Source organism: Mytilus californianus, unplaced genomic scaffold (genome assembly GCF_021869535.1).
Source record: "Mytilus californianus isolate M0D057914Y unplaced genomic scaffold, xbMytCali1.0.p SCAF_72, whole genome shotgun sequence".
Classification (NCBI taxonomy): Eukaryota; Metazoa; Mollusca; class Bivalvia; order Mytilida; family Mytilidae; genus Mytilus; species Mytilus californianus.
Genome location: NW_026262726.1, coordinates 452122 through 465278, shown reverse-complemented (window position 1 = coordinate 465278; position 13157 = coordinate 452122). Strand labels below are relative to the sequence as shown.

At 32.8% G+C, this 13157-nt stretch overlaps 1 long non-coding RNA gene across 1 annotated transcript; it reads right to left on the bottom strand.

Annotated features, from left to right (window-relative positions):
• Positions 1–9912: 9912 nt before the first annotated feature.
• On the bottom strand, positions 9913–11014 carry LOC127710353 (uncharacterized). The gene is made up of 2 exons (XR_007986150.1): positions 10968–11014; positions 9913–10457 (listed from the first exon to the last, which is right to left on the bottom strand). It is a non-coding gene; the product is annotated as an uncharacterized LOC127710353 (long non-coding RNA).
• Between the last annotated feature and the right edge of the window lie 2143 nt (positions 11015–13157).

Here is a 13157-nt window from a genome sequence, read left to right as displayed (position 1 = left end):
AATTACACGTAATTGCTAAACAATTCAGTAAATACCTATAATTACAAATCAATTCAGTAATTACATGTATTTACTGATTGTTTCCGAGATAAAATTGAGAATGGAAATGGGGAATGTGTCAAAGAGACAACAACCCGACCATAGAAGAACAGACAACAGCAGAAGGTCACCAACAGGTCTTCAATGCAGCGAGAAATTCCCGCAACCGGAGGCGTCTTTCAGCTTGCCCATACACAAATATATATACTAGTTCCGTGATAATGAACGCCATAATAAACTCCAAAGTGTACACAAGAAACTAAAATTAAAAATAATACAAGACTAACAAAGGCCAGAGGCTCCTGACTTGGGACAGGTGCAAAAATGCGGCGGGGTTAAACATGTTTATGAGATCTCAACCCTCCCCCTATACCTCTAGCCAATGTAGAAAAGTAAACGCATAACAATACGCACATTTAAATTCAGTTCAAGAGAAGTCCGAGTCTGATGTTAGAAGATGTAACCAAAGAAAATAAACAAAATGACAATAATACATAAATAACAACAGACTACTAGCAGTTAACTGACATGCCAGCTCCAGACTTCAATTACATGTAAACTGATTGAAAGATTATGTCTTCATCATATGAATATCAGGCACAATCCTTAACAGGTATTTACTCATTTTTTTTGGGTCATTTTTACAGCTATTTATTAACTTAATATTTTGTGTTAAATTTCAGATATAATTCAAGATACCAAATAAGAAAGTAACGGGTTATATATAAGTCTAAAAATTCTAGACGATCCGGTACATAGTGAATTTGCTGGTTGGTCCTTTTTATACACTTCTATGTATATATTTAATTTAAAGCATCCTTTACTATAGATATTTCAGCTGATCTGTAACTATTCCATCTTCATGCCTTATATATCATGTACTGTATTACGACGCTAGATTAAAACTGACGGTAACACCCAGCCACCGAAAGCTTTATCATTGTGAAGCCCAGGTGGTCGAGTGATCTAGCGCGCCGGCTACAGTGCAGGCGATTTGGTGTCACGATATCTCAGTAGCATGAGTTCGAATCTCGGGGAGGGAAGAACAAAAAATTTGCAAATGCAAATTTACAGATCTAACATTGTTGGGTTGATGTTTAGAAGAGTTCTATATACAGAATGAACACAGCCATGTATCACATCACTGCTGGTGATCCGAAGGATAAATTTGTTGTAGAGTTGTCACTGGTTCAGACGTACTTATATATTTATTTTATTAATCTTTTTTTTTTTAAATCAATATGATTATAAAAATCGTTTTATGGATGCACACCCAGTGCTTCACTATTGTGGTCATTTAAGAGCATTGTATAATTCACTGTTGGCTGTTGGTTGGTGTCCAGTAGCAAATATTTCAGGTATATTTAGAGTAAACGAAAAAAAATTGCAATTAACTATTATTGTACAGTTTAGATCATTGCTTACTTAGCTGTTTCGTTTGTTCGTTAGTTCTCTCGTTTAAATGGTTTTACATTGTCATCTCGGGGCCTTTTAAAGCTGACTATGCAGTATGGGCTTTGCTCATTGTTTAAAGTCGTACGGTGACGTATAATTGTTAATGTTTGTGTCATTTGGTCTCTTGTGGAGAGTTGTCTCATTTGCAATCATACCATATCTTTATTTTTTAATAACACCAGGGCTAAAACAGAAAAAAATACCAACAGACAAACAACAGTACACAAAAAAAGTCATGGAATACCGAAGACTGAACCCCGAAATAAACAAACAGGGTGATCTCAGGTGCTATTGAAGTGTAAACAGGTCCTGGTCCACATATGGCACCCGCTGTGTTTGTCTAGAAAATACGAACCAGAGCAAAAGTATAAGAGAAAGGTCATATTCAAGAACAAATGGAATTAACGAAGGGATAATTTCCCCTCCGCCACTTGGAACTCTTGGTTTGATGGCTTCCTTGTGATCAGCAATGAAATATAAGCCCTGGAAGATATGAGTTACTTCTTTTCTTTCTTCCTGGGGCATTGGTATAATATATAGAAGAGAACAAGTCGGCAAGAAGAGGAGCACAGTTTTCCCATCGGAATGCAGAGTGTTTATTAAACGTACAGCTCATGGTTGGTTGTACCTTACCCTTGGATCATCTGCTAAATTGTCATTTCTTAAACACAGCTTACGACTCATTTAAGGTCATGTAAATACAAATGTATATACATCAGATGCTATATTTCTAATTTGTCTGATTTTTAAACTTGTGGTGCTGTGGATTCATTAATTGGGTACCAATTTTCGTGGATTGCAGAAAACTAGCTTTTTATGTGAATAAGTTAAATATACTTGCCTGATACAAGTAAAGGCAAGTATATTGAACTAATATATTTACAAAAATATCTTCCTGATATTCCAAAATATCCATTTTCGTGGGTATTTGAATTCGTGGTTGTAAAACATTCTGCATGCATTTCTTTTTATTCCCATTTTACACAGGATCAGCTTTCATACAACAATCAATGTATGAAAGGCTGATAAAACCCATTTTATACAGGATCAGCCTCCATACAAAAACCATTAACAAAGCACAGGCTGATAAATCCAATTTTATACAAGATCAGCCTTCATAATAACCATTAACAAGCACAGGCTGATAAATTCAATTTTATACAAGATCAGCCTTCATAACAACCATTAACAAGTACAGGCTAATAAATCCCATTTTATACAAGATCGGCCTTCATGATAACCATTAACAAAGCACAGGCTGATAAATCCCATTTTATACAAGATCAGCCTTCATAACACCCATTAACAAAGCACAGGCTGATAAATCCCATTTTATACAAGATCAGCCTTCATAATAACCATTAACAAGTACAGGCTGATAAATCCCATTTTATACAAGATCAGCCTTCATAACAACCATTAACAAGTACAGGCTGATAAATCCCATTTTATACAGGATCAGCCTTCATAATAACCATTAACAAGCACATGCTGATAAATCCTATTTTATACAAGATCAGCCTTCATAACAACCATTAACAAGTACAGGCTGATAAATCCCATTTTATACAAGATCGGCCTTCATGATAACCATTAACAAAGCACAGGCTGATAAATCCCATTTTATACAAGATCAGCCTTCATAACACCCATTAACAAAGCATAGGCTGATAAATCCCATTTTATACAAGATCAGCCTTCATAATAACCATTAACAAGTACAGGCTGATAAATCCCATTTTATACAAGATCAGCCTTCATAACAACCATTAACAAGTACAGGCTGATAAATCCCGTTATACAAGATCAGCCTTCATAATAACCATTAACAAAGCACAGGCTGATAAATCCCATTTTATACAAGATCAGCCTTCATAACACCCATTAACAAAGCACAGGCTGATAAATCCCATTTTATACAAGATCAGCCTTCATAATAACCATTAACAAGTACAGGCTGATAAATCCCATTTTATACAAGATCAGCCTTCATAACAACCATTAACAAAGCACAGGCTGATAAATCCCATGTTATACAAGATCAGCCTTCATAATAACCATTAACAAACACAGGCTGATAAATCCCATTTTATACAGGATCAGCCTTCATAATAACCATTAACAAGCACAGGCTGATAAATCCCATTTTATACAAGATCAGCCTCCATACAACCATTAACAAGCACAGGCTGATAAACCCCATTTTATACAGGATCAGCCTTCATAATAACCATTAACAAGCACAGGCTAATAAATCCCATTTTATACAAGATCAGCCCCCATACAACCATTAACAAGCACAGGCTGATAAATCCCATTTTATACAGGATCAGCCTTCATAATAACCATTAACAAGCACAGGCTGATAAATCCAATTTTATACAGGATCAGCCTTCATATAAACCATTAACAAGCACAGGCTGATAAATCCCATTTTATACAGGATCAGCCTTCATAATAACCATTAACAAGCACAGGCTGATAAATTCAATTTTATACAAGATCAGCCTTCATAACAACCATTAACAAGTACAGGCTGATAAATCCCATTTTATACAGGATCAGCCTTCATAATAACCATTAACAAGCACATGCTGATAAATCCTATTTTATACAAGATCAGCCTTCATAACAACCATTAACAAGTACAGGCTGATAAATCCCATGTTATACAAGATCAGCCTTCATAATAACCATTAACAAAGCACAGGCTGATAAATCCCATTTTATACAAGATCAGCCTTCATAACACCCATTAACAAAGCACAGGCTGATAAATCCCATTTTATACAAGATCAGCCTTCATAATAACCATTAACAAGTACAGGCTGATAAATCCCATTTTATACAAGATCAGCCTTCATAACAACCATTAACAAAGCACAGGCTGATAAATCCCATGTTATACAAGATCAGCCTTCATAATAACCATTAACAAGCACAGGCTGATAAATCCCATTTTATACAGGATCAGCCTTCATAATAACCATTAACAAGCACAGGCTGATAAATCCCATTTTATACAAGATCAGCCTCCATACAACCATTAACAAGCACAGGCTGATAAATCCCATTTTATACAGGATCAGCCTTCATAATAACCATTAACAAGCACAGGCTGATAAATCCCATTTTATACAAGATCAGCCCCCATACAACCATTAACAAGCACAGGCTGATAAATCCCATTTTATACAGGATCAGCCTTCATAATAACCATTAACAAGCACAGGCTGATAAATCCCATTTTATACAAGATCAGCCCCCATACAACCATTAACAAGCACAGGCTGATAAATCCCATTTTATACAGGATCAGCCTTCATAATAACCATTAACAAGCACAGGCTGATAAATCCAATTTTATACAGGATCAGCTTTCATAATAACCATTAACAAGTACAGGCTGATAAATCCAATTTTATACAGGATCAGCCTTCATAATAACCATTAACAAGTACAGGCTGATAGGTACCCAATTTGTTTTGGATCAATCTAAATAAAACTATCAACATAGGTAAGGCTGATAAACCACCATTTTATACCGGATCAACATGTGTTCAACCGTCAAAATGAGTAAATCTTAATTGTTAAATGGTGTGAAGCAGACAAAAAAGCATTAAATTTTTAATAGAAAAAATATGACAATTACAAAACATATATATAAGTATACAAATACATCAAATAAGATACAAATGATACATATATATTTAATAGTTTAAGCTGTATAGCTTATACACTTCAAAGCTATAAACATATAGATTGTGAAAGTAGACAGCTATGTCTCCTAAAGTAAATTTGAATGACAGGTAGTTCTTATATAAACAAGTTAAATAATGTTTATCTGGTGAAAGGAAGGAACAAAGTAGTGAATACTGATGGCAATACTCTAATCTGAAGGTAAAATATAATGAATGCGGAATATGTAGTTACGTTAAATTTCCTTTACTAAACTTATTAGACTGAAACCAAATTATACAAATTATGGAATGGCAGTAAAAAAAATCTGATAGTGTGTATAGGCAGCAGTAACTAATTTATGACAATTACAAAATACAAATAAACATTTATCAAATGAACACACAAATAATACAAATCAAATAAACGTTTTTTCACTAAACAACCAGCATGCCTAAAAAAAACCAGCATGCCATAGAAGCAAGACTTAAAAAAAAGGAATTATGATGCTGTCTAAAATATTGAAGAACATAAGTGAATACCTAAAATATGTTACAGTAAATGTAAAAATTAAAGTCCATGAAAAGACTAAAAATACCATTTTATGCTACAATTGAAAATTTCATACTTCATATATAACATATGTAATAAGTACTGTAAAATTGGCACTTAAAGGGAAAATTCGCGATTTTTTACTTATCATCTTATTATGTTCATAATACCATTAAAAACATATTCACCAAGTTTTATCTGGATATGAAAACTAATAAAGAAGAAAATTGGGAATTATTAATTCTATTTATTCAAACTTCCTGACTTATGTGACGTAGTTTAAGTCTTTTTGCATGCCGGGAGTGGATTAATCTCATTTAAAGTCTTGTTCGTTAATCATCTAATAACGCGATTTAAAGCGCATCAACGACTTTTGGTGTAGCTATTAACCAACTAACAATTCAGAAAGAAAAGTGATCAGCCGTGCATTTTTTTAAATTAAAATTTACGATTTATATTTTAAGGATTTTGATATAATTATAGTAATAAAAGCAAATCATACAATCGAATTTTTTTATGATTTTTTTTTCGACGGATATGTTGAACAACATATATAACTGATGGTATAATAAAAATTCACGTTTGTATTCTCCCCTATTACTTCAGTCGAGGATTTGTCTTACTATACAAATCCTGGCTAGTACTGTGTAAATACAATGCATGTGTATTATGCTAACACCACCTGGTAAAGGCGTGGTTAAATTCACGTTAATTAAAAGATTAGCATTATGTAATTTTAATCCTTTGATCTTCACTAGAGTGGTGTTTGTCCTCAAGGGTTCACCGTTGCAGGTATGAGACAGATTTTTTTTAATTATTAAGGGAGGAATATGGTGGCAAAATACCTTAATCGCCGTTATATATATATTTTTTTAACATTTTGCATTTGCTCAGTTTTTAAATAAATAGGTGAGTATTTTGTTGTAACATCGAAATTTTGAATCACTTTTAATAAAATAATTATATAAATATTATAAATGGCCCACGAAAACGAGCGTATAAATCAAAACAGTACTATTTTAAATTATCATCGGTAACCTTGAATATTTAAATGTGCAGAGAAAATTATCAGTTACGAAAATATAGTTTTGTCGTCCAAAGCGATCTTCATTTACCTAATCAGGAATGCCCTTATTGAAATATTATAAATCTCACAACGTATTTATATAATTCTTAAGCTATTTGACCAACGATGTTTAAAAAAATTAACAGAATCAATCTAACGTCAACTTTCCTTTTTTAAATGTAGACAGAACGGCGAAATCAATTTTCAATGTGCTTGATATCTTGTACCTTTGTAAGACTTATCATTCATTCATAAACCCACTCTAAACCAGAGACATATATATACGTCTGTTTAAACTGACAAGAAAACTCCTAAAGCGGACAAGCAGTATATTCTGTAAATTTCTGAGATTTAATACAAAGAAATAAAAAAAATCCCGAAATTAATTTGATCCTGGAAAATATTCACATCCTCATTCGGTCTGAAAAAAAGATACGAATTTGGTATACAGAACATGCAGAAGTGTGAATGTTATAAAACCTAATTGTTATATCAGAAACCATTATAAATATGAACATGTATACGTAAGACCTCATGGGACGTCACCTAACCACATTCAGGTAATATACAAGTAGCTCTGTTATACCCGGAAATGTCAAGGTTAATCATAGATAGATAGACATGACCTCATACCCGACTTGAAACTTAGATTTATGATGAATACTTTGCAACTGCGACACCCCTTTTTATCACAGCGTACATGCATGCATTTAAATGACTGTCCGTTATGCGATTAAGAATGACAATCGTACGTACAATCCTATAGTTCATGGTGAGTCCTTTTCTATCAGATATGCGACTTTTCGTATTTATATTTTCTCTTATTACCGTATCACCATGGTGATACGGTCTGATTAGTCAGAGGCTGGACGTCTGGAATGTGGTTACTCTGTTAACGGTATCTCATTGGTTATAAATAACATTAAATGGCTGCATCTCAGCTACTTCCGGGCTGCTTCTGGGGGAAGTGAAGGACATCTTAACGTCTGATTGGCTATTATTGAGTTGTATGCATTATATGTCAACGCGTCCGTAAGTGGGGTCGGATAAAAATCATGATAGTAGGTCATTGGTATAAACTATAATGAAGTGTTCAATTGCTATCATAATGTAAGCCAAATTTAGTTCACGAAGCCCTGTCAATTTGAGCAAACAATATCATTCTGTGATGATGAAATTTATGTTATCTTGAAATTTTGTTGCAATTTTGGTACAAAGGTGTGTAATTATGGATTATTAATGTTCTTTCAAAAGCAAACCAACAATACATCTAATCTTCACTTTATAGTGCTTATTGAAACATATTTTGCTATATTTCTTCATAAACTATCATTTTAAATAATAAATACACAAAACGTGTGCTCTATGATTAAAAATGTTATCCTCATATTTTTCATTGCTTGAACATATTGATTAGAAAATATTCAAATCACGGAATTTACCGTATTGATACGAAGATGTCCTTTCGTTTCCCCGCGTATTCACCGCTTCATTGATTTCTGATGTAAACAAAACAGACAATTGCCGATAAACAGCTGATTAGAAGAATAGAAAACAAACAAGGTGAGTAATATGTATATTTCGTCGTGATGATAATTACTATTTGCTTTGATACACATGCTCGAGATAATCAAGGTTTCCCATTTTCAGATGGTGCTGCTATTTTGCTAACCTTTTCAAATCTGAATCAGCTGATACTATATGTATAATTATCAATATACAATGGTGCTGAGTTTAATCTATCGGCTGTATTTGTATAAGTATTTGTAATATGTGATATTGGCAGATCGAACTGACTATGTATAAAGGCTCTAGTTTATGACTTGGATGCGTTAACAATGATGGTGGTTGATAAGGAAATCCAGATCCAGGATGTTAATTCAAAACCAAACAGGTATTTTACGTATATATATTAGAATTCATCCTCCTGAACATAGTACCCATATATAATAACCATACACCTAATCGCTTTATGGAATTCTGTCCCAGCTGACCTGAGAATCTGTCCCGCTTCAACCATTGACATCATACTACAATCACTTTTCCATTGTGGCGTCAGATATTTTGTATTATGACGTCAAAATTTTACGTGAACCTTTGTGATGGCCAGTAATTGCAGACAAATAGCAATAAGTAGGATTCAAAGCAATTTTTAATAAATCAACTCTAATGAAATATTCTTATATATATAAATGATCACATGACATCATGAACATAGATGTTGCTTTACTAGTGCTGAAAATAATTTTTTCAAATGCATCTATTGAAAATAAATTATTGCACATGTGTTGCATGCCTTTCATAAGTTCTGCTTTGGACATAACTGAATAACAATGCCGAATATAATGGAAGCATATATTAAGGTAAATTTCTTTATTTTTCACATAGCATCTTACAGCATTGAATGATACGATATGAATCAGCAGATTTATCGTTGTTTTAGAAGTTCAACAAGAAGTTATATATTTTACTTAGTTGGGTGGCTAACATAACATTTATCTTGTCATTATAATATAAAAAAAGAAGATGTGGTATGATTGCCAATGAGACAACTCTCCAAAAAAGACCAAAATGACACAGAAATAAACAACTATAGGTCACCTTATGGCCTTCAACCATGAGCAAAGCCCATACTGCATAGTCAGCTATAAAAGGCCCCGAAATAACAATGTAAAACAATTCAAACGAGAAAACCAATGGCATAATCTATGTTTGCTCATCATTCATCATGACAACGATCACATTACAAATCATTTTAGGAAAGCACTGTGTAAGCAGACATTTCAGGAAGCAACAAGTCTGTAGGCTGACTGTATATTATCTGAACAAGTTCATTTCTTGTCAACTTCATAATTATTTCAAACATTTTAATAGATGTCATCCAAATTTGGTCTATTTCTTTTAGCTTAATATTCTTGCTTTTTCAAAGTCATGTTCATTTATTTTTCAACTGCACCCAGAAATATGCGGCTACTTTTAATTTCAGAAAAGGATTTAGGGAAAGGCGATGTGGGTCCCACTTTTAAAACCTACATTTAATGTTAATGCAGACATATTACTTGTTCCAAACCAGCCCGTATGAAAAACATGACACGTACTCCAGTCGGACAGCAGCCGTACTGTAGCCGTACTGAGAACCGTACTTATAATATTCATTTGGACTTTTCTTTGAATTGCTTATAATAGATACCCCGGCTGGACTTTCAGCGAAATTAGCCGTAAACCGGCTCGAAATATTTAAATTAGCAGGAGTCCGGTTCATAAAGTCCAGCTGGACTTTAATAAAAGTACGTCTGAAAAAAAATCCAGCCGGCATTTCTGGCAAAAATATGGACTTTATAAAGTTCAGCCGGACTTTACAAAGTCTGGCTGAACTTTAAAAAGTCCAGCTGAACTCTATAAAGTCCAGCTGGACTTCAAAAAGTGCGGTTTGACTTTTAAAGATGACCTCAGCAGGGGTGAATCCAGCTATTTTCAAAAGGGGGGGTTCCTAACTCAGGATAGGGGGAGGGGGTCCAACCATATGTCCTCATTCAAATGCATTGATCGTCAGAATAATGGGGGTTCCAACTCCTGGAACCCTCCCCCTGGATCCGCCACTGCTCAGTTTTTCTTCAGATGGTTGATTCTTCTGATTTAATTTGCATCATGCATCCCTTGCTATAATCTGAAAATAGAAAAAAAAACAGATGACATTATGCATATATACTGGTTATTTCTTTTTCTTTTTTGTACTGTCTTACTGGCAAAACCAAGAAATGGGGAATTGAGAAGCTAAATGATAACTTCTAAAAATTTGTGGTTATTAAATAGCCTAAATAATTTTAAAGTGGCTAAAAATAAAATAAAGTTGGCTTTGAAAATTACTTAAAGTGTAGAAATCGAAAAACATCCAAAACAACTCAAATAATAACCATTCCTTAATACAGAGGGAATAAAAAATATAATACATTTTTTTACACAACAATTCAAAACAGAAAGTGACAGTGACATAACAGACAAGATGAAAATTATTTCATGAATATAATTATTCGATGTAGGTTTTTTATTCTTTTTACTCCTCAAAAATAAGAATTAAGCTATTTATAATATTGTAATTATTTTATTAATATGTTGAATAAAAAGAGCATATCAGATATTATCACCAAAATGGTGGAATTTAATTTATTGTACTTACCAGAATTATGCAATCCAAAACACATGCAAACAGCAATCTTCCTAAATTGTCATGATGCCAGTCAGAAGGATCCATCTTCTCTATTCAATGTGAAAAGAACTACTTCCAAACATTTGCTTTACATCCAATGATATAAAATTCTCATTTTGTTCAAGAAAGAAGACACATCTTCCTGTTTATTCCAAATTCAAATTGTGTTGTATTGCAATACATGAGGTTGTTTAACATGTTAAGGAGTTGTTTTAAATGTTCCTCTTATGACTAATTGCATGTGCCTTAATTTTGAATATGTGATATATTAAAAAAAGAAAATCAATTATTAATTTGTTTAATTATGAAATTTTTAATAAAAGTGATAGTAATTGCAGAAATATGTATTTCGAAATGTGTTCTCCCACATATGGCCTCAATCTCTGTGGAGATAGTACTTCCTGTAACCTGTCCAGACTGAGGTTAATTGAAAACAGATGGCACATTTCTACAAGACTTACTGCTATTAAATCACTGTTATATGGCTCAAGTTTCTAATTGATGTTAAAGAATGAATGATAATTATTAATTTTATGCATTCATCTAATTAAATATAAATATACTAGAAAATGTATAAATTTGACCTGTAACAGATGTTGCTAGTGGTTTTTTTATGAAAAAAGTAGAAATGTTAAATAATTGCTGTATATTAAACATATTAACTTGGATATAATTCAATCAAAAGTCACCAAAATTAAATTTTAACTTTCCATCAACAGTCTATGTTAAATATTTCATAATGGAATTGAAAATCTAGGGAAAGTATCACATCTTATAGTTTGAACTAAAAGTATATTGCAAAAAAATATTTTATCATTATTATTAAGTACTTGCAAACTTTCATTTTCAACTGTTTTACATTTTGAAAGAATTGTTCCTTTCAAAGAACAGAATCTATTGTGGCAAACTTTTTATTTCTGTAAGGGTAGATTTGGCTGATGAAAATTATCTAAGTTTAAACTCCTGCTCATAAATGAATGTAAAATTTTCTAAGACAAAAATCCTGCTGATCATTCTACAGAAAGGAATAAATTTCCTCAAAAGTCCAGCCGTGTTTTATTTTCTTGTAACCATTACAAAAAATGCGGTTGGACTTTAAAGAAAATACCGGCTGGCAAATAACCCAAGTATAAGAAAAAGTACGTGTACGGCTCATGTCAGACTGGACTTTTCAAAGTCAGACTGGAATACGTCTCAAGTCCAGCTAGAGTCCAGTTGAACTCCTGTTGAAATTTTCATACGGGAAACCTTGTCAAGTTTCAGGCCCCCGGGTACCACTTCTTTCTATAATTCATCCAACATCTACTTTTGAATTTGTTGCATGTTTGTTATTTGGTCTATGAATATCTGTCTATATATTGACAAAAAAGTCAATGAAACCACATCTTGATGGTCCCACAAAAATGTTGATAATGTGTACATTTCATTTTTTTTTTCTAGCTCCTCTCATATGATAGCAGTACCTTTTTGGTCACTATTCTGTGTTGCGTCTAAATATTAATTGTAACACTTTAAAGTGACTGAACAGGTAAAACAAATTATTCTCAAGAAACAGAAAAAGAAGACTACTTGGAACAGCACCAGACTATGTATGAATAAAAACTAAGATCGGAATAGCATGGATGATATATTTATACATTTTGTACATCATTGTGAATTATAAGCAAGGAAAGCTATTAATAATGGTGCATTTTTTAAAAGTTTATTGGGTTTTTTATTCATATTCTGTTCGAATTTCCACACAATCTGTCAAAAGGGCAAAACTAACTTTACTGAAACTTTCAAACAATATGAGAAGTGTTTCAATCACCAAAACACTCTTGCAATTCTGCAAAAAAAAATTATGCATGATTTTGTGAATGAAAGGAGAAAGATCCTGACACAGTGCACCTGAGCATGTCAATTGCGAACTGACCCAATAATTTATATATCACGACCAGTCAACTGATACTGACATTATCAGAGAGTACACATCAAAGGAAAAATGCACAAATTATCGATAAATTGTTGAATATGATATTATAGAATTAAATATGTTTTATTACAAAAAAATGTGTTCTCAATCTTGTCGATAGATATAACAGAATGTCATATCAGTACCAAAGACAACTCTCTATTCAAGTCACAATTTGTAAAAGTAAACCATTATAGGTTGAAGTA